The sequence below is a fragment of the Aythya ferina genome (assembly GCF_964211825.1).
Source record: "Aythya ferina genome assembly, chromosome: 6".
Taxonomy (NCBI): domain Eukaryota; kingdom Metazoa; phylum Chordata; class Aves; order Anseriformes; family Anatidae; genus Aythya; species Aythya ferina.
Window position 1 is genome coordinate 38,798,370 of NC_140303.1, and position 24,845 is coordinate 38,823,214.

At 36.6% G+C, this 24,845-nt stretch overlaps 1 long non-coding RNA gene across 1 annotated transcript; it reads right to left on the reverse strand.

Annotated features, from left to right (window-relative positions):
* LOC311438654 lies at positions 1-24,575 on the reverse strand. Its single transcript, XR_014694247.1, has 4 exons — positions 24,451-24,575; positions 10,889-10,966; positions 9,189-9,273; positions 1-973 (listed from the first exon to the last, which is right to left on the reverse strand). It is a non-coding gene; the product is annotated as an uncharacterized lncRNA (long non-coding RNA).
* Positions 24,576-24,845: the final 270 nt, after the last annotated feature.

Genomic DNA, 24,845 nt, shown 5'->3' on the forward strand with positions numbered 1-24,845 from the left:
TGGGGAAAACACAGCCCTGACCTGCTCAGGCTGCAGCTGATGCCACTGCATGGGAGCTCCAGGCTGGAAAGTAGCACAAATCTTCTCAAAGGCTACAAGGAAAGGAAACATGAGACACCAAGCAGGTCTCCTCGGTCTGATTCAGGGAGGTCCTCTCCTCTTTATATCTATTTTAATCATTTGACTTCAGAAGATATGCGGTCAGAAGTCCATGAAACATATATGTGCTCACAACTGGGCAGAGACTGCTGAGCTGTAGCCTACAGGTGTAAGAGTTCATACAGTTTTCTTCCATTTATATGTGACCTCTAGCTGTGGCTCTCAGCACTCACTCCCTTCTTTAATCTTTAAGAAAAAAAAATACTTTCTTTCCTTCACACAGTGATCATTTGGAAGCTGAGCGTGTTATAGTATAGCACAAAAATTATACAAACAGCCAAAACAGCTCGAATTTGATCTTGCTGAGTGAGGTGTAGGGCCTAGGGTCTGACTGTAAATCTTAAAATGAGCTGCATCTCTGGAGAAAGCAAATTGCTTTGCTGGACAGGAAGCTGATCAGCAACTCTCCCAAACTTATGAAGGCTCCATTAATTTTCTTTAAACTAATAGCGGCCAAATCTGCTCAAATAACCTTAATATTCTTCCTAGCTCAAAGTCAAACTTGTTTTCTACTGTTTAATGCAGACCATGCTTCAAATTCAAATATGCCTTGTGTCTCTTCTAAAGACCTTTAGCAAAAGCTTATGATACTGTAGGTAAATTCTGTCTACCTTTTCTAACTATCCCTGCAACACCAGGCTTCAGGTATGTTCCAAAACATTAAAGACAAATAAACCAGATAGTTGAATACCACATACAGCAAGAGAAAGGGACAAACAGCCCTGGTTTAAATTGCAGAAGCAAAAAATCCACAACCATGTATCACCGAAGTTTGTTGCTCTTCTAAGTAGTGTTAGTGCAAAGAAGCACACACCTGAAAAATAAATAAATAAATAAACAAATAAAAAACAAACAGATTTTAACAGGTGTTTTATAGTCTTGGGTTCATCAGTTGTTACCCTAATAATAATAAAGCAGAGCAATTGGTACAGGTGGGCTAATCTCCTAAACTGTAAAAAGTTGGATTGATTACTGAGTACTACCTCATACAAATATTTATTGTATACGAGAAGGAGAGAATAGTTTTCTGGACACCAAATGTAAAAAACTGAAATTGAAAACTTCACACGTTAATCTGACAGCAAGCAGAGATGCACTTCCAGTACATTAAGGAATAGGACTGTAATTCAAAAGTCCTTGTCAAATTGCAGAAATGACCTAAAAAATAACATTAATTAAAGAAGGATAAATACAATCTTTATGATCAGTTAGGAATAACCAGGATGTATCAGAAATAAAATCAGAATAGGGAACATCATGTTCTGCATAAAATGATCAGGTCATATAATGGAGCAAGCGCTCCACATCATAAATTGTATACATATATATGTGTACAACTGTAAGAAATGTGAAATAACCCATTATACTCCTTGGTCTGGATACTTGGCTCAACTGTAGTACTATATACTGTCATGAAGTATCCAGGTAAAGAAAAGATGTGGTACAACTGGAGTGAAAGTCTAGAAGAAAAGAGCAAAAATGATAAAACAGAAAAATGGATTTGAAAAAAAAAAAATAAAATAAATAAGAAATTAGTATTGTTACTTCTGTAACAGAAGGGACTGAGGGAAAAATGCACATAAAATATGTGCAATATGATGCAAAGAGGAAGGACGTAAATATATACGACAATTACAGACAGGCAAAACCATCAGTATATTGAGGTTGCAGCCAAGGACATTTTGGTGAGATTCTGAAAAAAAATCTCATATTTAATAAAATAACATGCTACTCAGTACTACTGCAGATGTCTGAAATGGACCTTCAGATGACACTTATTTAGAAAACTACAGGTCAGAAAATAAACAATGGACTGTCTAGTGTCAGAAGAAAAAAAAAGAAAAAAAAAAAAAGAAAAAGAAAAATCTATGACTGTTTTGATTAACTTCAGGAAAAAAAAAAAAAAAAAAAAAAAAGAACAGTATTTGGCTGAATGGAAATAAAAACTTGAAAATGAGAAACATTTTCAGCAATTTCATTAGGATTTACATCCTTTAATGTGAGATATACTTAAAATCTATTTTTAACCAAAGAATCTTATTAAAATAAGAAGATTGCCTGGTTTACTACTTGTAGTTGTTTCAAGCAGTGGAGGCTGATGATGCTCTTTATAAACAATAGCGAATAAATTTAAACAAGCTAAAAGATGTTTAATGTAAAAAACTGTAGCTTGAGAAAAAATATGTTGTTGTGGATTGCATATTTTACATGCAATTTATGCTGCAGTTTCTCTTCATTAACCACATCTCACAGATTTTTCAAAGCAGCGGCATGAATATTATTAACATGTGTTAAAAATGTGTTTAAAATAATGTATAAAGCTTTGTGTTTAAAGAGAAAGTTTAGGTATAATGAACAAGGGTGTCTGTATTGTATATATTAGTTTGTATGTGTGTTGATATAGAAACCAGACTGTGTGTCTACAGACACATGCACATATATATTGCTTTAGAGTTCGTGTTTTAATTAAACTGAACTAGACCTTAACAAGAACATCCAATTCATAATTCGCTCATTCCGTTCTATAGATTCTTATTAGTTAAAGCAGAAATAATCCATTCTGAAATGTGACACATAGAAATTGCTAGTATCTTCTTTCACTGTATTTCTTTCCTTATCATTGGTTTCCTTTTACTAAAGTAATCTCAGGAAAAGTCCTGACGCCTTCCATTTTTCTCTGCATTACTTCCCCGTTGTATCCATCTTCCAAAATTGCTTTTGCTGACACAGTATTTATAAGAGAAAATTGTCGATAATGACAGACACAGGACTTGAAAATTACAAAAATTAAAAACTTTTAATTTGAGCACTTGACAATATCCAGTATCACTGCATCAATCCAGTCCTACTAACATCTCCACTTTAGTGTGTCTTTTTGGTTATAACTCTCAAATACAGCACCTGAACTATAAAAAAATAAACAAAATATATATAAAAAATAATAATAATTCTATAATCAGACACTCATATAAGGTTCTGAAGTAGTATCTTCTGACATTTTAGGCATGAGACTTTGAAATACACTCAGCATTGATTAAATTTTCTCCTGCAGATGTAAATAGGAGTATTATTAGGTCAACAGAGCATTTTTACAAAGTCTTTCCTACTGTCTAATGTCAAGTACTAACCTGAACTCTTTATCAGTAGCATGCTGTGTTTGGTGTATACAAATTCTTAATTTTTATTTTTTTCTTCCCTCAAAGAAAGCAAAAAATATCTGTGGATATTTTCCACTGAAAATAAAAAAATACATTTTTTTTTTTTGCTGAAAAAAAAGGGCTCCCCCTCCATCACCCATCTTACTGGAAAGAAAACCAAGATGCACTACTCTGAAAGGCTTCCCGGGTGACTAGATGTTCTCAAACACTTCAGATACTGGAACCAAGCAACAAGAAAAAATTCTCTTGATATTTTTGGAAGATACCTGTGCAGCTATACTATGTCTAGTTAGAATAACATTAACCAAATGGAAGATTAATAATAGTAAGTTCTTCTTGATTTAAAATTTCATTTGGGGATAGATGTGTAATAATACATTACTTTACATGAACTTCATGTAAAAATATAAAATGGAACAAGTAGAAGTTAGTAGAAACAAAGAACAGAAATATCTGTACGAACATATCACAAACAAAACATATCTTCCCCTGAAGAAGCAGGCTAAATATAATAAAATGCTCTTAAAAGTTATTAAGTTTTCATTTCAAGTAGCAGAAAAATCCTGCTCCTCCTCCTCCACATTCTCACCAAACTGATCTTGCAGCTTATCTTTCTTTTCACTGTATATCATTTGCTGGAACAGGTTTGCTGCTTACACATCTCTGCACAGATATTTTTCGCCCATGTATACCTGTTCAGTGATTTGGCAGAATAATAGTGGCATTTCTTCAGCTTTCAGGGCTGCTTATTTCATCTTCTATTGAATGTTCATATTTTCCTTCTCCTAAGTCATCCAACCATATTTTTTGGACTTGGCATAATAAGCTCATCTTCAGGAGACCATCTCCACATTACCGCTTGATAGTTTGCATGCAATGTATGTGGAAATAGATTAAAAACTAGCTGGAATCAGTTTCACCAATTTTGGCACAGACGAGTTGAGAACAACATTTTCTGATAGTAACTGCTTCACTTTTTGGACATAAAGACAGTGCATGAGTTTCAGTAATTTCTCAAAGATGTGTGGTGAAAGCGTGATGCATGTGCAAGCTTTAGCAAGGTTTGTTTTTTTTTTTCTTTTCTTTTTTTTTTTTCAATAAACTGCATTTCAGTACATTAGCTTTAGCACTTCCAGCTTTCTCTTTTCTACAGAAACTCGTGTGGCATTGCACCACAGAAGGCACACAGACCAACACACCAATTCAGGGCATGAATCTTATTTCAGATCCGATTCCAACTTACTGACAAGCTGATGCAGGTCTCTCTTGGGCTCTCCAAGAAGAGCCCAAGGAAGATTCTGGTTTTGGCAGTGATTATGACCTATTAGTACTAAATGTATAAAGCACTAAGCACCCACAAGAAGTAACACATAGTATTTTTTATATTGCCTCTGCCCAAGGTGATTCGAGCAGCTCAGTGTGCTTTGGTCTGCTTGAATAGGAGGATGCAAGAGCCACAGTATGGCTGCAGGACATGAGCCAAAATGCAAAATAGGAGCAGGACTAAAGCCTCCATTAGGAAAAACAACCCCTCCAAAAAAAAAAAAAACAATCATGTTTGGCCTTAAAACATAACATTTTGTGCAGCAGAAAAAATACAAGAATCGGATAAATTTTTGGCCAAAATATTGAAACTCAACACCACTTATTTAGGTTTGAATAATGTTCTGTTTATTGTCTTAAGAAAAGAAAGAAGATTTCCTGCACTTTAATACTAATGGCAATGTGTCTGTTAACCAGGCAAGTCAGGGCCAGGGGTTAGGATTAATGTAACATCATCTGTCCAGTCTTTCCCCTTGCTCTTTATAAACATATTCTTTAACATGTCATAAAAGAATGGTCCACAAATATTGTCACATACCTATATAACTATTAAAAAAGCACAGCATAACAAACTAAGGAATAGCTCTTACAAAATGAGGAAGAGCAGTGTCCTAAATGTAGGTCTTTAATGCCTTAATGTTTGCAGAAGAAAGTGGGGGGGAAGGATCGTTTGTTTTTAGCTTTCTATTTATTTAATAGTCTTGATCTTAACTATGTGTGTCTGTTTTACAAGCTGTTTCCTAATTTTTCAGCTGGTCCAATCTCCCCTTGCAATGGTAAGGTTTGCAACTACAGAAATCCTCCACCCTGGGGAACGAGGCTCCCAGTGCTGACCAGAGACAGTCTGTGTTTTAAGACTGCTTAGAAACCAGAGCTTTCAGAGTTGGGACTCCACGGGCTTGATATGTAAAACACTCTCATCTTAAAAATATTGGTAATTGTATGTAAATGAAAACTCAATGAGAAAAGAAGTCACTTGAAGACGTATTGGCACATGCACAACTGGAAGCACAGTTGAAATCAGCTAGAGCTCTGTGAATTTTGCAGAGAGCACCAAAAGTGCTTCTAGAAAACCAGGGCAGGACATCAAATTAGGGTATTTCAGGTCTTCAGGATAATTTACACATGGAGCCAATTCTGAATCAAAAATTTGCATGTGTATGCTGTGCAAACAGTTATGATATGTCCATAACCAGACCCAACTAACTGAAAAAAATAAATATATATATATAGTATTAGTGGTAGTTCTAAGTAAGTCTCAAAGCAACCTAGCCCACAGCCAGGCTGTAAAACATCCTGCACTTCTCCTCACTCAGTGAACCCTGCTTCATCCCAAGTAAATCACAGTGCAGAATGAAAGTCCAGTCTAAATTAAAACACTACAGATGAATGATAGCCCCCAGGCTTGTGCAGTTATCTGTTTTTCCATAGAAACTAGCCCAGCTTCATCCCATCTTACCTCAGACATTTAGTGCTGCGTACACTAGAAGTCTACTACACTTAAGCTTACTCTGCCATGGACTGAAATAGGCAGGTACTTCTAATGGGCAGCTGGCCACAGGTGGATCTCTGGGGTTGTATATCAATTAGTTTATAATTAAGCAAGGTAGGGCGTGGTACCTGGCTCCGAGGACAAGGAACATAATATGGATAGCACAATCATGACTGCCTGACCTCCCTAAGCACAGAGTGAGGTGTCTATGCTGAGGAAAACACCTTGGCCGTGGCCAAAGCTGTGCCAGGGACTCTGCTAACACTGTAGGGGATGGGCGAGTTGTACCAAGTGTGCACCTGGGGAATTGGGGTGAGTCACATAAACATGAGCTGGGGCCCCTCTCTGCAGAAGGGCAACAGAAAGAGACCAGAGAAACTAATTTTAATTTTGGTGGTTCATGTGTCTTTATCTAGGGGTATATTGATGCATGATCTAACAGACCACAAAATTAAGAAAAAAAGGCTCTCATTAATGATAATGTGTATAGGGCAGATTATTACTTTATTATTTCCTCATACTTGTATTAACTCCAGTAACCCTGGAACAGTTTAAATCCATTAGCAATTCTGTCTTCTGTTCTGCGTCGCTCAAGCACCATGACTAAGTCTGCACTTAAACAAGACTGGGATGCTTAAACTGGAGTCCTTCTGAGGCTTCACCCATGACATAGCTTCAGCATTAAGTATGAAGGAAAGAGTAGAAATGAAAGGATATTTATTATAAAACAAGAGAGTTTTTTAGAACCAGCCTGGACATGTGACATTATTTGGAGATGTGACAAGTCTTTTTATAAGAAGATTTTAGTGCTGTGCATTGGAGTTGACTGTTGCCTACTGCACTACACTTCTGCGTATTTCCTAAGCATTTATAGAAAAGACCTGATTCGAGTCTCCCAACCCTTTTTTAATATCCAAATATATTTCACTGCCAAACCAGAGATGTAACCAAACTTCATACCAAGTAATAAGTAGATCATTTTGCCTTCTCTCACCTCTTTGAAGTTTCTCAGATATCTTTGTTTCTCATCTTCAGTGTCGTCTAAATAGTTGAACATTTCTGCACTTTAGATCAGTGCATGTTAATCAACAAGAAGATAGCAGCTAAACAGTTATTTTTTCTCATCCAGCAATCAGGTCTATGAGGTCTATATACAACCCCAAATTCTTAAACTAAAAGTTAAGACAGCCTTTCCCCAGGGAAAAGCTAACTTCATTTATAAAACATATTTGATTTCCTTTTTCTAATCTCTTCATAGCCTTTTTACACTGCTGCGTGCTTTAATTTTGCTTTCAGTCAGAAGTTTAAAAACTTTAGCTTCTAATAACTGGAAAAAATGGTTATTTAAAGATAACTGCAACTTGCTTAACATGCCAGACTATCATATGCTCACTGCTTTGAAGCTGCAAATTAATGACGAGCAGGAACAGTGACTATCTTTCAGAGGAAACTGACCTCTTTCTAATGGCTCATCGCTAATGTCATCTGTCTGCTGCATCTCATTATGTGAATTTCACGGAGTAAGAAAGTATCTTAAGGCTGTGCACAAATAAAAAGGACCTTCTAGTATTGAGCACTTTGAAAATTTTTGATCTCTCAAAATACCTTCCTTAGATACTGGTTTCCCCTTTTGTGCATGGCACGCTGCTTATGTCATCTATTCTCTGTGACTAATTATGTTAATTTTGTGCCATAAAAGTAACTGAAGGCTGTTAAGGAATAAAAGCTTTTGAGTGGCCTTATTTCATAAACACCCCTTTTGAACAAGGCGCATTTAGTCATATTTGCAGTAACAGAAAGAGTCTTGTGCTAAAAATACAACAAAGGCTCTTGAATATGGCCATTTATTCCTACTTTATTAGGTAATTTATGAAAAGTATGAAGGGAAGCCTTTTTGTTACTATAATTTGCATAAAGCTGGTGCCCCATTAATGAGATAACTTCCTGCCTTTTGTGTACCACCAGCTGGAAATAGAAATATAGGAACTTTTCTGTCTCCCAATTACTTAACCTGCTGAGTTCAGAGTTGGAGAGTAAACAGGATTCATATCAGTCAAAGAAGTTGATTTATGCTGCTCTATCTAAAATATTTTTATTTAATTAAGGAGCCAGTGAAAGTGAAACATTAAAAATATACTAAATGTCCGTCAACTACATGGGACCAAACCTTTAGACCTGTGCTTTAATTTTGCACCTGTCCTTTTGTGCTGTCAGTCACAATTAGTTGTGCTACAGACTGTATCCATCACAAATGGAAGCAGACATCTAAACCTGACATTTTGAAGGTATCTGGATGCCAAGGGATGCAGATGGGGTCTAGGCATCAATTTCAAAAATCACCTAGAAACTCAATTGGCATCCAGTGCCCAGACACTTTCAAACATCCCACTAATCGCCTCTCTGGTGCCTAATACTTTAGAAATTCTGATCTGAGTAGAAAACGCCCTTCCCTAGAAGCAACAACTGAATGTTTCCCAATGAGATGAAGATCCCTCATCTATAGCACTGATCCTCATGCCAAAAGTTCAGTCTGTCTTCAGACTGGCCCAAATGGTGCAATAGTACAGGGTATTCTGCTTAAAAACAGAGGTATTTATTTTTGTTTTCAAATATTTTTCCACTTTAATGGCAGCATTTTTACTGCTAAACTAAAAGTATTGTTTATCAATTGTGGCATGTGAGAATCATTTATACATGAGGTGATGATTTATCCATAAAATCAATGGACCAGCTCCCTATTTAGACATTTTTTACAGTTTACTATCTCCAGATTTATTTCAAGTGACTTAATTATAATTAGAATAACAACAGCTCCTTAGAAGTGTGCTGAAACACATGCAGGTTACAAAAAAAAAATAAAAAAATTAAGATTCTAGATATATAATAAGACTAAGTTTCAGCTGCACAGTGTTTGAATAGTTTGAGGTCAGTTTGTTGAAGCATAAAGATTGCTCAGTGGTCAAGTTGCTTGATTAGCTGTACCCACCTAATCTGTTAGATCAGAATAAAAAATGTCTTTTGCTGTGGAATAGAGCATGTGACAGGTTCATACTCACCATACCCTGCTGCTGCTCTTTGGTTATACTTTGAGCTTTCCCTCCTTTCCCATCGCAGAAAGGCTGGTTTCATCACTGCTCAACTCTAAAGGATGAAAGGGCAATCAAAACCACATATCACCTCATCTAGTTAAAATATGGATATATTTAGAATAGCTGCAATATAGTTGCCACTGGCATTTTAACTATGAGCTAAACCATGACTGCTGACAGGATAAAGGTTGTCACAGTCAAGGTCCTAATTACTCTACAAATTGAGGCTCGATTGTAAGATTCATCTACTTGTGCTTAAGGCAAAGGGCTGGGGAGGAAGGCCTACATGGACTCCTTTCAAGGCCAGTAGAGAGACACAGACAGCTCAGATGGGCTGATTCATACACTTTTGAAATGGTTTGAGTACAGACTTAGGAGGTATGAGCTGAGACTCAGATATATATTTTTAGCCCAAGTGGTACTTGAAATAACACAGTTCAAATGATCTGAAGGGGTCAGAGTTTGAATTTGAATCTTGAACTAGTTCACAATCACCTAGTTTCGTGTACATTGCACAACAGTGGCTGAGTTTCTACCTGTGGCAAAGACAGACCACAACTTTTCCCAGTTTGCTCACATCTGTTTTCCATATTTTTACCTGACACATTAATGATATTGAATATTTTGAGCAGAATGTTTTGATGCTAAAGTCTCCTATACTAAAAGATTGCATGGGAAAAAAAAATAAATATATATATATATATATATATATATATATATATTTCAAGGACCTGGTAAGCAAATGGGAGCAGACGTAGAGAATTCACTCTCAGCTTATAGTCCTGATGCAGCAAATCAAGTAGGCTGGAAAGCATTCAGATAAGTCCTTAGTGTTGCTTCTCTCTTCTGGGTGTGAATCATTCACAACCAAAGAGCCACTGCTCTGCCACAGAGAAAACTAAGGCACCAACCTGATGTCTCCAGGGATACTCCCTATAGACTGCTGCCCAGAACAACAGGGTACCACAGTATTTAAAACATCCACAACTGCTTCTAAATCACATGCATAGTTATTTGTATTGTGGGTTACAGAAAAATTTAGGAAACACTGTTCTTTTGTTGTTTCCTGCTTGAAAAGCAGAAATGGAGGCAGGAACATCTCATGTACAATGCTAGAACATAAGAACATAGAACATTATCTTCTAGGCTGACCATCAAGGAAAACCATATGCAACACATTCTCACTCCCGACATTGATTAAATAAATCTAATTAATTCACTTTTTTTTTTTTTTAAACTAGGAAAAAAAAATTTAAATATATATGCATATTATATTTTTTTCTAGGTAAATATTTTTTTCCCTCGTAAGGCAGCTTCTCTGTCACATTTCTCTTCACATCAGTCTGAGTCCTGCAAATGGTGAGTCCAGCCCCACTGGGCAGGACTCTGTGCAGCAGCCCGCCCACAGAAGCCTTCCCCGAGACAACAGCCCTTCTATACACTGCTTGTGCTCATGTCAGACTCCTTTGCTCTGTGGGTCAGCTGTCCCCATAGTCAACTATATGGTGTGTCCATGCACACATTTACGTTACCCCCAGTCCTGCTAGCAGCATTTCTAGCTGGAAAGGGGAAGGGCATGGAAGGTGGTGCACAGGCATACAGAGCACCTTCCTTCCTCTTCCTCTTTGCTGCTGCCAGTATGTAGCAAAGCTCAGCCAAGCACTTACCTGGGACATAGTTTTGCACGTGGCTGGCCCAGACTTTCCAGAGCTTTCTGCAGGTATGCTGAAATTAAAGCTCAGCTGCTGTGGGGAGAAGGGAAAAGGGAAATAAATACATTTGTATCAACAGGAACGAAGAAATATGCCTAGAAAGTCTTTGGGTGTCCAGTGTTTAAGATTCAGTGGAATATGAGTCTATATAAAACTTGAAATAAAAGAAGCCCATTGACCTATTTAATGGGACTAGTCATTAGAGCCACGAGAGCTAAGGAAAAAACAGCCTAATGAGGAATTAAAAACTAAAAAAGGAAAAAAAAATCTACCCATGCCCACTAGCCCAGGGCTAGCTTAATTAAAGTCAATGTAGAAATCTACAAGAATAAAGAAATAAACAGTTAAACGTGTTATTTTTATATTTTTATCCCTGTATTCCTGTCTTCTCATTGTCTGTGATTGGTTTCACTCTCAAATAAACCAACAGCCTCATTTGTTTTCTATTCTCTGCCTAATTTGGATAAATATAAATTTTGCTGGGCAAATCCAGAAAATAAGTTGTTACCCTGAATATGAAGCCCTGATGAACATTGTTTTTTGATTCTGATAATTACGAATATTTATAGTATGTGGTTTAAGAGGGCAGCACTAATTGGACAATGGTTTCTGGACTCTCTTTTCAAAGCACTTAAATGATAAATCATTCACCAAAGACTGATAATATAAATAAAGTGAAAGATTGGCTTTCCCCCGCTCTTCCTTTCTTTTGATTTACAAATCAGCTCCAATGAGCTGTCTGTGGCCAAAAAGCCAGTATTACTATCAAGTTAGAACATTTTTATGTCTGTTTACAATGATTTGGGAGACTAGAGGGGAAAAGTTTGAATCAACAAATATTTTCTACATTCCTACTGGTAACTCCAAGGCCCGTTTTCAGGGTTTTCCAGCCTCCCCCCCCCCCACACACACCCTCTTGTCTGTTACAAGTTATGATGTGTGGATGAAGGCTTTTTCCCATGCAGTAATGACTGTATACTGAGATTTCAAGGGGCTGTTCATGACAATCCCATTTTCTGTGTAATTTCATGGTTGTCTTCTTGAATGAAGATATTGGCTGCTCTGAAGCAGGAGGTCAGATGCTCCTGCTCCCTTTCAGTATTGTTCCGGAGTATGTTTCCTTTCAGCTGATGAAAAGTAATTCATCATTTACACCCTTGAATTCTGCCAGCGTTTTTTGAACAACTTTTCTTTCCCCGTGGTACCTTGGGCCCATGAAAGAGATAAATAGGTTCAATACAACACCAGGCCCCGGATCCTGGGAGCAGGTTCGGCCTCGGAGGCCCTGAGCTGCCCCTTTCTCATGATGGAGTTTGTCACCTTTCTACCTCTGGAAGTCAAATCCTGTCGACTCAGCCATCTTTCAGCCTCTCTGAAGTGGCTTTGGCACCCACTGGGGCATGTGAGCTTAAAATTGATTTTTTTTTAAGATCTGTCAAGTTCCCTTAAGGGAGTGGGCTGACAGCCGGCAGGCCCCGCAGCCTATCACAAAGCGCTCAATGTCTAACAGACACCCGAGGAACTTCCTTGGCGGGGGCAAGGGGCCCCCAACTCCTGACACCTCGGGAGGGCAGCGTTGCTGAGAGACTGGCCCTCCGCAAGAGACATTTTCCTGCCAGCCTGCTCCTTTCGGAAGCCTTTTAGCCTGGCTTTTTCTTTTTTCTTTTTTTTTTTTCACGAAGCAGAGATGTTAAATGAAATAGTGATAGCCAGCCTAGCTGGGTTGCCCCAACAGGGTGGTGCTGCCACCTCTGCTGTCCCTGTTTGATCTGGGGGGATGCCCCACAGCCAGGTAGCGTTTCCCTACACGGCTGCACTCCAAATTATTAATTGCAATGCCCCTAATGCCCTCAAATATCAGTGGGCTCATACTCATAGGCAGCGACAGCTACAATGCAAAGAGGAAAATTTTCAGCTACTGCTAAAAGAGGGGGAAGCATATTTTAAATAGATAGCTCTTTAAACAGCCACTGGCATACACAATTGCAGCAAAAGGCATCCAAAAGCAGGACTGATCGTTTTAGCAGATTTCTGCAACCCTGTGCAGACCAAGGCTTCACCTCTGGAAATTTCGGTCCCCAGAGAGCAGCTTGGAACTGCCAAAATGCAGTACCACAGTACCTTCACACAGCCTTACAGGTATCTGTGGGCATTTCAGAAGCTGGCCAGGTAAAACAAGATGAGTTTTGAAGGAAAGTTTCAGCAGATTAGATCACTGGAATGAAAAGCAGAGCTTGTTGCAGAAATACATCTAACTGGGGCTTAGTCTAAAGCAGTATTTTTTTTTTCAGTAAAACTGATCTATTCCAATTTATGTATTTAAGTATTCTGAGACACAAAGATGTTTAGTAATATAAATTCTCCCCCCCCCCTTTTTTTTTTTTTTTTTTTTTTTTTTGTAAATCTCTCTTGTTTGGAGTAGTCTTTTAGAAAAGAGAGTAATCTTTCCACTTGATCAATTTTTGTTGACTTTTTTTTGCTCAGCACTTACTGGTGTTGGGGACTAAAATATGGAATATTCCCTTGGTTGGCTTATTTAAGTACAGTATGGCTCCCTCCTTCCTTTGCTAGAAGTCTTTGTTTTTAACAAAATTATCCTATGTGTCAACATTACCAATATAAATTCTCAGTGGGCAAAAGGATTGGTTAATTTGCTGTTGTAGAGACAGCAGGGGGAGCAAACATCACTGCATCGTGGGGGAATTCACAATAATACTGGCTATGAAAAAAAAAAAAAAAAAAAAAAAAAAGAAATAGACATTCTGAAGAAAACAATTCTTATATGCATTTATTATTGCCAGCCAGGCTAAAGCTATAGGTTAGCCCAAACTTTTCTATGAAAACCATTAGCAGAGACAAACAACGGCTAGGAGAAATTATAAGTATGCAACAAAAGTAACGAGTGAGTCAAGCTCTTTGTAAACTCATTACAGGAATGCTGGAACCCCGCTCTTGAAGCTAAAAGATCTTTGCAGCGTTTCGTAAGTAATTTCTATCTTTTTTTTTTTTTTTTTTTTTTTTTAACAGTGCCTGTTTCTACATGCAGAGTGGCACACTATGCACAGACATGGCAGAGCCCTACCAGACCCACCTGACAGTGCATGTTGGTTGTGGTTGGGTGACTGAAGTCTGAAGTATGGTGCAGGGTCAAAGCAAAGTGCAAGTTGGAGCCAGATGTCTTGGCTTTGTGCCCAGCTCGTTATCAGGGGACCATCTGGTGGCAAGACCCTGGCCAAAACAGAGTCTTACCAGACCCAGGGGCCAACACACTAGGCTCATAACTATGTTATCCCAGGTACCTGAGATATATCCCTTACCTGCTGCACACCTCCTTCTGCTCATGTTTTCCCTACATAGTAACAGGTTACAGCGTCGTCTTTTTGGGTGCTGCCCAAAATGAATGGTATCAGTAGCTCTGGTTTTCTTTAAAGTTTGATTTAAACTCTGAAACCGGATTGATTTTTTGTATCTAGTACTGCCAATCAGGTCACATTAACTGCTTATGAAATGAATTTTGTGATGTCTTATGTTTGTCAATTCTTCAGGTGAGGATACACATGTTGCAACTTAAATCAAAATATTCCTCCTTTGTTCAACAGCTCTCCATCTGCCCATCCATCCACCCATCTGCCTCTGTGTATTCACACACAAAAATAAAACCTGCTAAACAAATCCATTATCTCTTTGTCCACACTATCATGATTTGTGGATCTATTCTTCTTTTCAATTTTCTGGAATACACAGGATATTATTATCTCAAATATTTTTTCTGCAGTTAGCATTCAGCATTCCCTTTTTGCTTTTCTAATTAGACTTTCGGTTTGCTTCTGACTATCTTATATAGCCTTTCAGCTGTTCTACCTTACCAGATTTTGTACATTTTTTTCAACACCTTGTGCTTATTGCTTATCTTACTCTTTACTATACAACCCTACTTAGCCACATTGGGCATTGTTACCTTTATCCTCCTTTAGACTTAAACCAGGATGAATTTCAAATGTCCTCCAACTGTTTCTGAAATATATTCCAATTTTCTTCAGTAGATTTACCATACATTATAATAAAATCCTGATAAAAATTCCTTAGCACACTTTGCATTCCCTCAAAGTGAGCCTGCCATAAGACTTGCATTGCTTCTTACTCCTCAACAAATATTTTAAATCAAATGATGTTGAGATTGCTGGATCTTTCATACCTCTCAAGTTCAACACCCTTTATTACCCTTGGCTCAAATCCTTGAATTAATTCAAATAGTTTCTGAAAGACAATTCAATAAAGTGCACAAGAAACTGGAGGCAATCTTACATTGCCTTTAGAGACATGAGTATTCCTTCCTTAGTTTTACCATACTTATTGTAGTCAATAATGGAGTAATTAAAAGCCATCATTATCAAAGTTCTGTCTCTGTTGAAGGCCTCTCTCATCTGCAAGCAAAGAACTAAAAGTTCAAAGAATCATTCAGAAAACCACCTGACTACCTTTACTGTGCTTAACTTTTATCAAAATTGACATTGCTATGTCAGCCAAAATACTTGCAGCATTTCTCTCTGAAGACATTCATCTCCCAGGAATACTGATACAACTCCTCCTCTGTCTTCCCATTCTCTCCACAAACCCCAGACTAGTATCTCAAAACCTCAATTTCTTGCCTCAACCCTATCTGTGTTATTCCAATAATATCATGCTTATCCTTGATACTCATAGTTATCATTGATAAGTCTTTGATGTAATAAATCCTTGATATAGTATCATACTTATCCTTGCTATAAGATATAATCAAAAATGAAAGCAGAAACTTAAGATACAGAGTAAAATATATTACTTGCCAATTTTCCACAGTAACTTTTCATCATTACTCCAAAATTACTTTTTAATGCAAAGAGTAGTTCCAATCACATAGAGGCCCACATGATTCAGATACTATCATAATCACAATTAGATTACATTACTGCAATCAGGAATGGAGATCATTAAGAGAAAGAATATAAATTGCTTTAGTTTTACAAGTACTGAGCTAGCAAAATTATAATTAATCTCCATTTATAATCTTTTCTTTCATAGAACTGCAAAGCATGCTACTTTTTTTAGGCCATCAATACAAATTAGAACTAAGTAATAAAGCCCTAACTACTACTACTGTGCAGTTCTCAGTCGTAGAAACTTTCACATTATGTACAGAAAGCTTTTCATGCAAACAGTGCCCTCAGCATAGAGGGTTTTTTTACTGCAGTAAGTCCAGCTATTTCTGTAGTGTGTTTGCTGTTTATAACACAAAACACAATCAAAACTGTCTATCTCTCTTCCAAACAATGGATGTGAAGTCTGCTTCTAAAATTGGATGATACTTTTTCTGAGAGATGAGACAATAATGACTTAGCAGCAGAGGCAAAAATGCACAAATACAACATTTCACAAGTTTTCAGAATTTACCCTAAAAAACAAGTATGTGATGATGTCAGGAGTGGAAAGCTGGCAGACAAGGCCTCATCTATCTTGGGTGTATATTGCTGCAGTGAATATACACAGCTCTGATAGAAATTTAATGTTGTCATATATGCTTTTTCCTAATTTTAGTTCCCCATTTTGAGAAACAAGAATGCTAAAATCAGTGGCAGCCTTGCCTACATACTAAATATTCTTCTAAAAAGACAAACCATACCTTCTCTGACAGATGAGAAATAAATTATTCAAAAGGAAAAGGGAAACAAGTGAACCCTCTTTTTTAATTGCATAAGTGACTTTCTCTATTAATTATACCAGGACAGAGCAAAACCAAAGCAATTGTTGGAGATTTGCTGCTTCCAAGAATAAATGACCATCCCTGGTCAGAATCTCTTTTGTGCTCACTATATGGCAAGAAGAAGAGCTTTAAATCCATGTGAAACAAATTGGTAAGATCGCTGTGGATTCTTCAGTTAAATTCTCTCTTCACAGTTCCCTGTATGTGGGCTACGCTATCTAACCCAGTCCTTGTCCAAACTACTAATGAAACAATTAAACAGGGTCAGCTTAAAAACTAACTTTTAGACTACAAAGCAGACACCGGATAGTTTATGTGTTACTTTAAACACTTGTTTCATAGCAGCAGCTTGTTCAAATCTAATCTGAATCCACTAGTACTCTACATTAGTACATTCTATTACTAAATGTTTTATTGAATATATCTTTTCCACTCCAGTCTCCTTAGACAACAGAGCACGGATTTACTTTGAACAATTTTATTCAAACCCCTTAGCTTCTGGAGTCTGTTCTGCTTACTCAACATCACCAATAATCACCTTCAAATTTTTAATGTAACTATCAGGACCCTATTTTTCTCCTGATAACACAACAATATATTTTCAGGCTTCCTTATCATTTTCTGCAGTTCTTCATGACAATAAGTAATACACTATATAATATTTTTCTACCATGCAGGTAATTATGAGCCATGCTGTGTTATGAGTGGCAGACATGGATGTACTCGAGGGACTGTCGTGACTTCAGCCTTGTTGGCAGCAGAAGGAGGTGAATTATGCCATTCCCTATAGCTGACTGTGACTAGGTCAGCTTCTCACAGTTAACTTTTTTTTTTTTTTTTTTTTTTTTTTTTGCCACAAATGACTGCTGAAGTTCAGTGATGTTTTCAGGCTTAAGTCTGTCTGAACAAATGAAGTTTTGGATGACAGTCTTGGATGAAGGCCTTTAAAATCTTTGTAAACTCTATTTCAGATATGCAAATGCTTTGGGGATATGGCTCTTGATCAAGTTTTCATGAACATCCACATTCCTATGCTGAAAAGCGTGTGAAATCAGTCATCTACCAGACCCGAGTAGAAATTGCTTGATTTCAGTTTCCTTGTCTGCTTTTTCTATATGCCTGAAATTGTCTTTATCATCTTTGTCTATGCAGTCTTTATATTAAAATGTTTTTCTTTTTTACTGTAACCAATTCAGTTTGGGTCAACATTAAAACCATGCCACTCACTTCAAAGAGATACAAAAGAATGCAAAGGAAATCTAAGGAGAAACGTATGAACACTAGACAGCATCCAGAAAACAGTGTAAGACCAATATATTTGCTATTTTTTTTAATTAAAAGCTAAGACTATCCAGTAGTTCACATAGCATAGTTAAATGAACAATATTTAACCTACTAAAATATTATAGATCCAGAACTGCATGATGCACATTAAAAAAGTAATTCAGATGCTTATTTTAAAATGGATAAGGGAATTACATACGTTTGTTAGAGGGTTTTCTGCTTTTGGTTTGTGGATTTTTTTTTTTTGTTTTGTTGGTTGGTTTTGTTGTTGTTATTTTTGTTTTGTTTTAAATCTGCCAGCAAAAGAACTTGATCTTAGTGGTATGTCAGAGATAAAGTTGAAACACCAGAATGCCCATGGCAAATTCAGGGAACAAAGACTCACTCATACAGAATAAGAATGAGCAGTTATGTATAGCATGCTATTAACTCAAGGTGTTTTTGGAAAGCACAAATGATGAACGTCAACAGCATACACACAGACATATACATCTACTTTCTTACATCTACAAGTTTTCTTCCCAATGCAGTGGAATAAGAGCTGTCGAGCTACTGCAATGATGGACATATTGCTGGAAACCAACTAAAGAGAACAATGTGCCAGAGGTATCCTGTGTATAACAAGCCAATAAAAATAAAAATAAAAAATATATATATTTTATATATATATATATATATTATATATTTATATATATATTATATATATTTAATATATATAATATATATATTATAATATATATTATAAATAAATAAATATATATATATATATATATATAATATGTTTATATATATATATATATATAAATTAAGCATAGAACTCCTTCTTGAACATTGAGAAACAGAGACAGCTTCCCATCTGTAGCATCAACCCATGTGTGGGCTCCATGGATGAAATGAGTAGCCAAACATCTTTCAGGTATTATGTTACAGTGAAATAAATTTCCTTTCACAAGGAAATCATTAAAGAAATAGGTATGAAATCACTGCAGTAGTCATTATTACTTGCACTGTTTTCTTTCACTGAAAAGTGAAAACAGTTGGAAGGGGTGTCATTTGCTTGTGTGCATGTGTTTTCTAAGATGAATCCAGTTGCTGTAGGATCTGGTGTGGCACACCCATCAGCAAACTCTGAGATGAACCTGCCTAATGAGAGAGCGGAGCCTTTCAGGCACCTTGCTGAAGACAGGGACAAAAGCAATCCAGTGGCACAGTCTAGTTGGAGGCCTGTATCTAGTGTTGTCCCCCAGGGGTCAGTACTGGGTCCAGTATTGTTAAACTTATTCATCAATGATTTGGGTGATGGATGGAGTGCCTCCTCAGCAAGTTTGCTGATGATACAAAACTGGGAGAAGTGACTGCTCTCTCAGAGAGCTGTGCTGCCATTCAGGAGGATCTCAACAGGCTGAAGAGATGGTCAGAAAAAAGGAGAAATGAAGGAATGGGAAACGCCTTCTGCAGACAATCTGCAAGTTTAACAAAGAAATTGAAGGCTTGACTCAACCAGCCTTCCTATGTCTTTACAAAAACAAAACAAAACAAAACAAGTATTTACATGAGTAATAGATATTCATAACAAATGCTTAGGTAGCCTAGGAACGAGAGGCAAGAGACACAGAATTTCAAGAGAACTTTGTGTGGATTAGATCAAAACATATGTTTTCTAAGAGCTGAAGTAACAAAATCTCTTAAAAGTTTACCAGAGTTGTGAGTTTGCTGTTGTTTAACCCTGGCAGGCAGCTAAGTACCACATATCCACTCGCTCACTCTCCCCAGGTGGGATGGAGGAGACAGAAAGGTAAGTGTGAGAACTTGTAGGTTGAGATAAAAGACAGTTTACTTGGTAAAGCAAAAGCTGACAACAACATGTCAGAGTTCTTCATCAACAGATTTTTCAAATTAAAGTAAGCTACGTTTCTAAAAGATATATCCTTTTTTGAGTGGAAATTAATTTAGGGAGCACTATCATCTGTACTGTACAGGTCAAGCTATATCATTGCAATGGTCCCTTCTGACCTTATGAATTATAAATGATTTAGTGACCAAAATACTATCTTAAAAAATTAAAAATACTCTCTCTAAAAGCATAGATTTCAATACCAGAAGGATTCAGTCAGTCCTTTATCATTCAGATGTAGATAAATTGAGTCCTTGCACATTTCTCTCTATCTCTTTCTCGTAAAATCTAAGTCTTGTCTGTTCTACATAGATATTCATGACATTTTCTCACAAGAGCTGTGATTTACTCCAATGTCTTCAGCCAAAAATATTTCTTCTCCCCTCTGTTTTATGTTATGCGCTTGCCTAAAGTTAAGTGGAAATAAGAAGGATAGGAGTGGGAAAATAAAAACAGAAACAGGCATATCCATATCACCAAACAATACAATTTTGATTTACTTTTTAAAAAATCAAATGAATATATAAAATATAGATTTGTTGAAAAAATCCTGAAAATGTAAAAATTAGAAATGTGGGCTCTACTAATAAAAGCATATTTAACATCTAAAAACAAAACAGCACACAAACAAACATAAAAAGTTGTTTATAAACTGATAATTTCTGTGAAAATATGGAAAAAGCCACAAGAAATGGAAAAATGGGAATCATACGTTACATGAAAGCTTTCCAAGTTCAAATGAATTAATGTAGCTCATGATACATCCATTCACCAATAATGGCTTAATAAAGCTGTGTATTGAGCCTGCGGTATATGCAATATATGTCCCTAGATATTTTGGACACTTACCCTTCATAAATAAGTAAAAATTTATATATATTTATATTTTAAATAAAAATACTAACACCCTTCTAAGAAAATTTCTCTAAATTGTCTCTAAATTTTCTCTGAAAAAGACTATGTCGTATAGTAGTGAATACTAAAATCCAAGAAAATATATGTCCCAAAATAAGATGACATTTGAAAAAGAAATATGGGTGAGTTACATAGACTATTTGTCCGGTTTCTAATTTTCTAGGGGAAAAATTATCAAAGTATCAATGTTTCCGTTGGTAATACGAAGATGTTAATTCCAAAGAAACTGACAAAAAAAAATCTGTAGCCTACTGATCATGAAGATAGACTTAAAAAAAAATAAAAATATTTAAAAGTAAACATTAAGGATTGATTGTTTTTAAATAAACTCACTGCCTAATAAATAGATTAATAGAAAAGTTAAGAAGAATGACAAAGTATTTATTTTAAAGAAAACATAAGCACTGCAGATGAAATCGAAGCAATTAGCTGAAAAGAAATTCCATTGTCCTCTAGGTATAGGGCTAAGTTATAGGTCAGCAATATAGTCTTGTAAATAAAATTTTAAATGCACAATAAAAATAATCCTTTCAGAAAGGAGGCTAGAAGACCTTTATTTAGGCCATAATTAAAATCTGATACTACAGCAAAAAAATCTGGATTCAGCACAATGACCTGAAAATTGCTCCTGTCTCCATGTAGTAGATCTATTGTGTCCCATGAGAAAGTCTGAGGATGGGGCAGCTGAGATTTCTGTCTCTCTCCCACTCTTGTGTATCCCAGTGCATGCAGGGGTCATCTAGCGGTTAGTGAATTCCTTAGGAGCTGAAATGGTGAGAATCACTGCTAGATGACCTCTTCCTGGTTGTCCTGCACAGTCCTCACCCTGAGCATGGCTTTTGCTCTTTCGTGCCAAATGAGCCTTCAGAAATATTATCATTCAAATGCCACCAGATTTCTTACAGTGGACTTTCTGCAGCTGAAATTTCCATTGGACTCAGTTTTGTCCATAACTTTTCACATGAGAATTATTTATAGATTGTTTAGGAAGTATTAGGGGGGCTGGTATCCTGCAAGTACAAGATTTGTGTTCTGGAAATGTTTGCCATCTCTTGGTACTAAATATGTCAAAGTGGACTGCACAATATCTGGGACTTTCACATGATTAGACAGGACTTTCTCCTGCAGAAAGTAGCCTCATAATCTAAAGATAATTGGAAATTTATTGTAGCAATTTTGGTGAAATTATTTTAAAGTACTTTCCTTTTTCTGTGCAGCTCACTATAGTTCATTTACAGTGTTTGCAGAAATGATTCACTTTACGGAACATTTTTTTTTTTTAAGTTAAATTTCTTACTTTTATTATTTGTACATTGTCAGCTCCATGCCACATAAGCAGCATTATTCCACCTTTGGCAACGTGTAGTTCCACAGTCATTTTTAAAGGTTAATATTTTTTTTTTTTACATGATAATATGTACAACTGAATATTTAAACTTTTAAAGTAAGACTGAGGGGGAGATATAGTGAGGCCTGGAAAGGAGCATGGTTTGATTCCACATGTCAATATATTAACCTACACAAACTTCTTTCAGTAAAAATTGCAGGACATAGCGATTGTGGGAAACAAAATGCATATTTTAAACCTTATAGCACTTTCATAAGAATGCCATTGTTTTAAATAAAAGCTCTTTGATCTTTTTATGGGAGGAGAGAAAAGCAAATAAAATAGATACTTTTCCAAAGTTTCCAAACTTTTCCTTTACATATTTCTATTCCGTCTGCTATGTTACCTGATAACATAAGGTAAAGATAAATAAATAAACAGATATATACATGGACAGAGAGAAAAGGGGGCTCATTATCCCATTTTTGACTACTTTTAAGAATATTCACCAATAAGCAGAATATTCACCAATAAGCAGAACTTTCTATGTCTCTCTTCCAGGCTTTTTTCACACACTGTTACTTCCATTTGGAACTTGCCTGCTGTTGCTAGATCATCATTAACACATAGGGGACAGAGCACTCTATATATATATTTAAGAAGGAGAGTTAAGAAGCTTGCAGGGATGGAGAGAACAACATTTACTAAGAAGATGATGAAAATCTGTCCTGCAAAAATCTCAACTGGAAAAAGGACACTTGTTCAGGCTCCTGGTACCCTAAATTAGCAGAGCCCTTTTGAAGTCTAAGGAATTAGGAATTTGGGGCTATGTTGACCTGAAAAGACCTTTTCCTACTACTTTGAATATCCTGTTCACTTCAGGAAAAGCAACTACCCCCATGCTCCATTCAAGTATGTGAAGTATAATAAATTGGAATAGGCTCAAATTAAGAGCAGCTGAAAAATATAGACCAAGATGACAGGATTTTCTTCATCAGCTTTTTGATGTTTTTGAGACATTTTCAAGATGCATTATCTTAGTCATGAATTCCTGATCCCCTCCACTATGATGACAAAGTTCAACTTTGAGTCATTTTAGGATATAATTGCCACAAAGGGAATGCAGACTGGGAGAGCTGGACTGGGTATTTATCATTGTCCAACCTACTGCATCTCAAAAACTGCTAATTTTGACCAACTGGTATGCGTCCTGGCCAGAGGCCTCTTTTTTTACACATACCACCCTAGACGTTAGCAGAAGCTTCTCAAGGTTTTAAATGGAAAACCTAGACACTGAAGCCATTTCTTTTAGGAAATGCAGATAATAACTATCCATGGCATCTTTTCCAAGAAGAACCTTGTTTCTTTAAATCTCAAGCTTGTTATTAATAACATGGTGCTAATTAACCAGTTCTAAAATGCACACAAAAAAAGGTCAGTTTATGAAATAACTCATGAAATATAATCAGAATGATAGGAAATATGGCAGCCGGGCATTCTGCATGGTGATGCCAAGTTACATTACACATGTACGTTTGCTTCCTCAGTGGCAACTTAATTCAAGGCTTCAGAAGTTCCAGGTGTTTTCATAAAAGTCAGGCTGTGACAGGTGAACATATTTCAGAGAGAAAGAAAGATAGCAATGGGAAAATAACATTTTTCCCTGCCATTACTGTAAATTATTTACCATGGATTTCTTGCCTAGAATTTCACATATATTAAACAGAAAAGCATCTTTCCAACATTACCTAGGTAATCCATTTCTGTAGTGATCTGCTGTGCCTCAGTGAAATGCCTAAATATACTCAGAGTTATTTGTTTAGTTGCTAGAAAAATACGTGTGCCAATAAACGCTGGCTTTCAGCTTAGACTGATGAACACAGACCAATATCACTGTAACTTGCAGTCTGCTGCTTGCTGAAGCTGAACCCAAGTTTCTTGCAGCTGAGTTAGTTAAGTCAGGTGTAATGTTCTACTCTGTCATTTTTGGCTGCAGTATTCTGTAGTTGAATATAAAAAAATATTATTATTTAAAAAAAAATCACTGATAAGTATCCTTAGCTAAACCTCATAGGTAATTAAAAAATGAGCTGTAAACCAGTTCCTGGCTTTCATTGATACTAGCTATCTTGTTGGCCAACGAGTTTACAACAAGTGAAGCCCAATCATAGGCAGCACATACTTGCAGCTGTTAAAATGACAGCAATGCTAAGGTAGTGACAATTTCTTATGAATATGCACACGCTCAGAAATATTTTGTTGTTGTTTTTTTTTTTTCCTAACCCAAATGTTTATTTGCTGTTATTATACTTTTGAACTGCAAATACTCCCTAAGGCATGGAGAGAAGCAGCAGTACCTTGGTTGATTATTTGCCCCAAATGCATCTGTTGTTGAGCAGCAGATTCTGGCACTTGACTAGCACTTGCCTCCCCTTCTGCCTCCATACACCAGATGCAGCCTTCTCAGATGTGCTGAGTTTCTGTAGAAAACACACATACACACTGCAAAGACAAAATACTTCAGAAGATAAAACAAAGAGCTTCAATGAGATCAAGTTCAGTAACTCAGTTGTTGCCAACACAGGTGTAAAACCCACTTGAGTTACAGCCAGCACTTAAAGGATGCAGCCCAACAAGAATGCACTGGTTAGATGGGTTACCACCAATGCGTAATCCATGTTTTACTGTAACCAGTACTCATTCACAGATAATCTTTTGAGGTAAAGGTGAGAATATGCTTTCACAAGCTCTC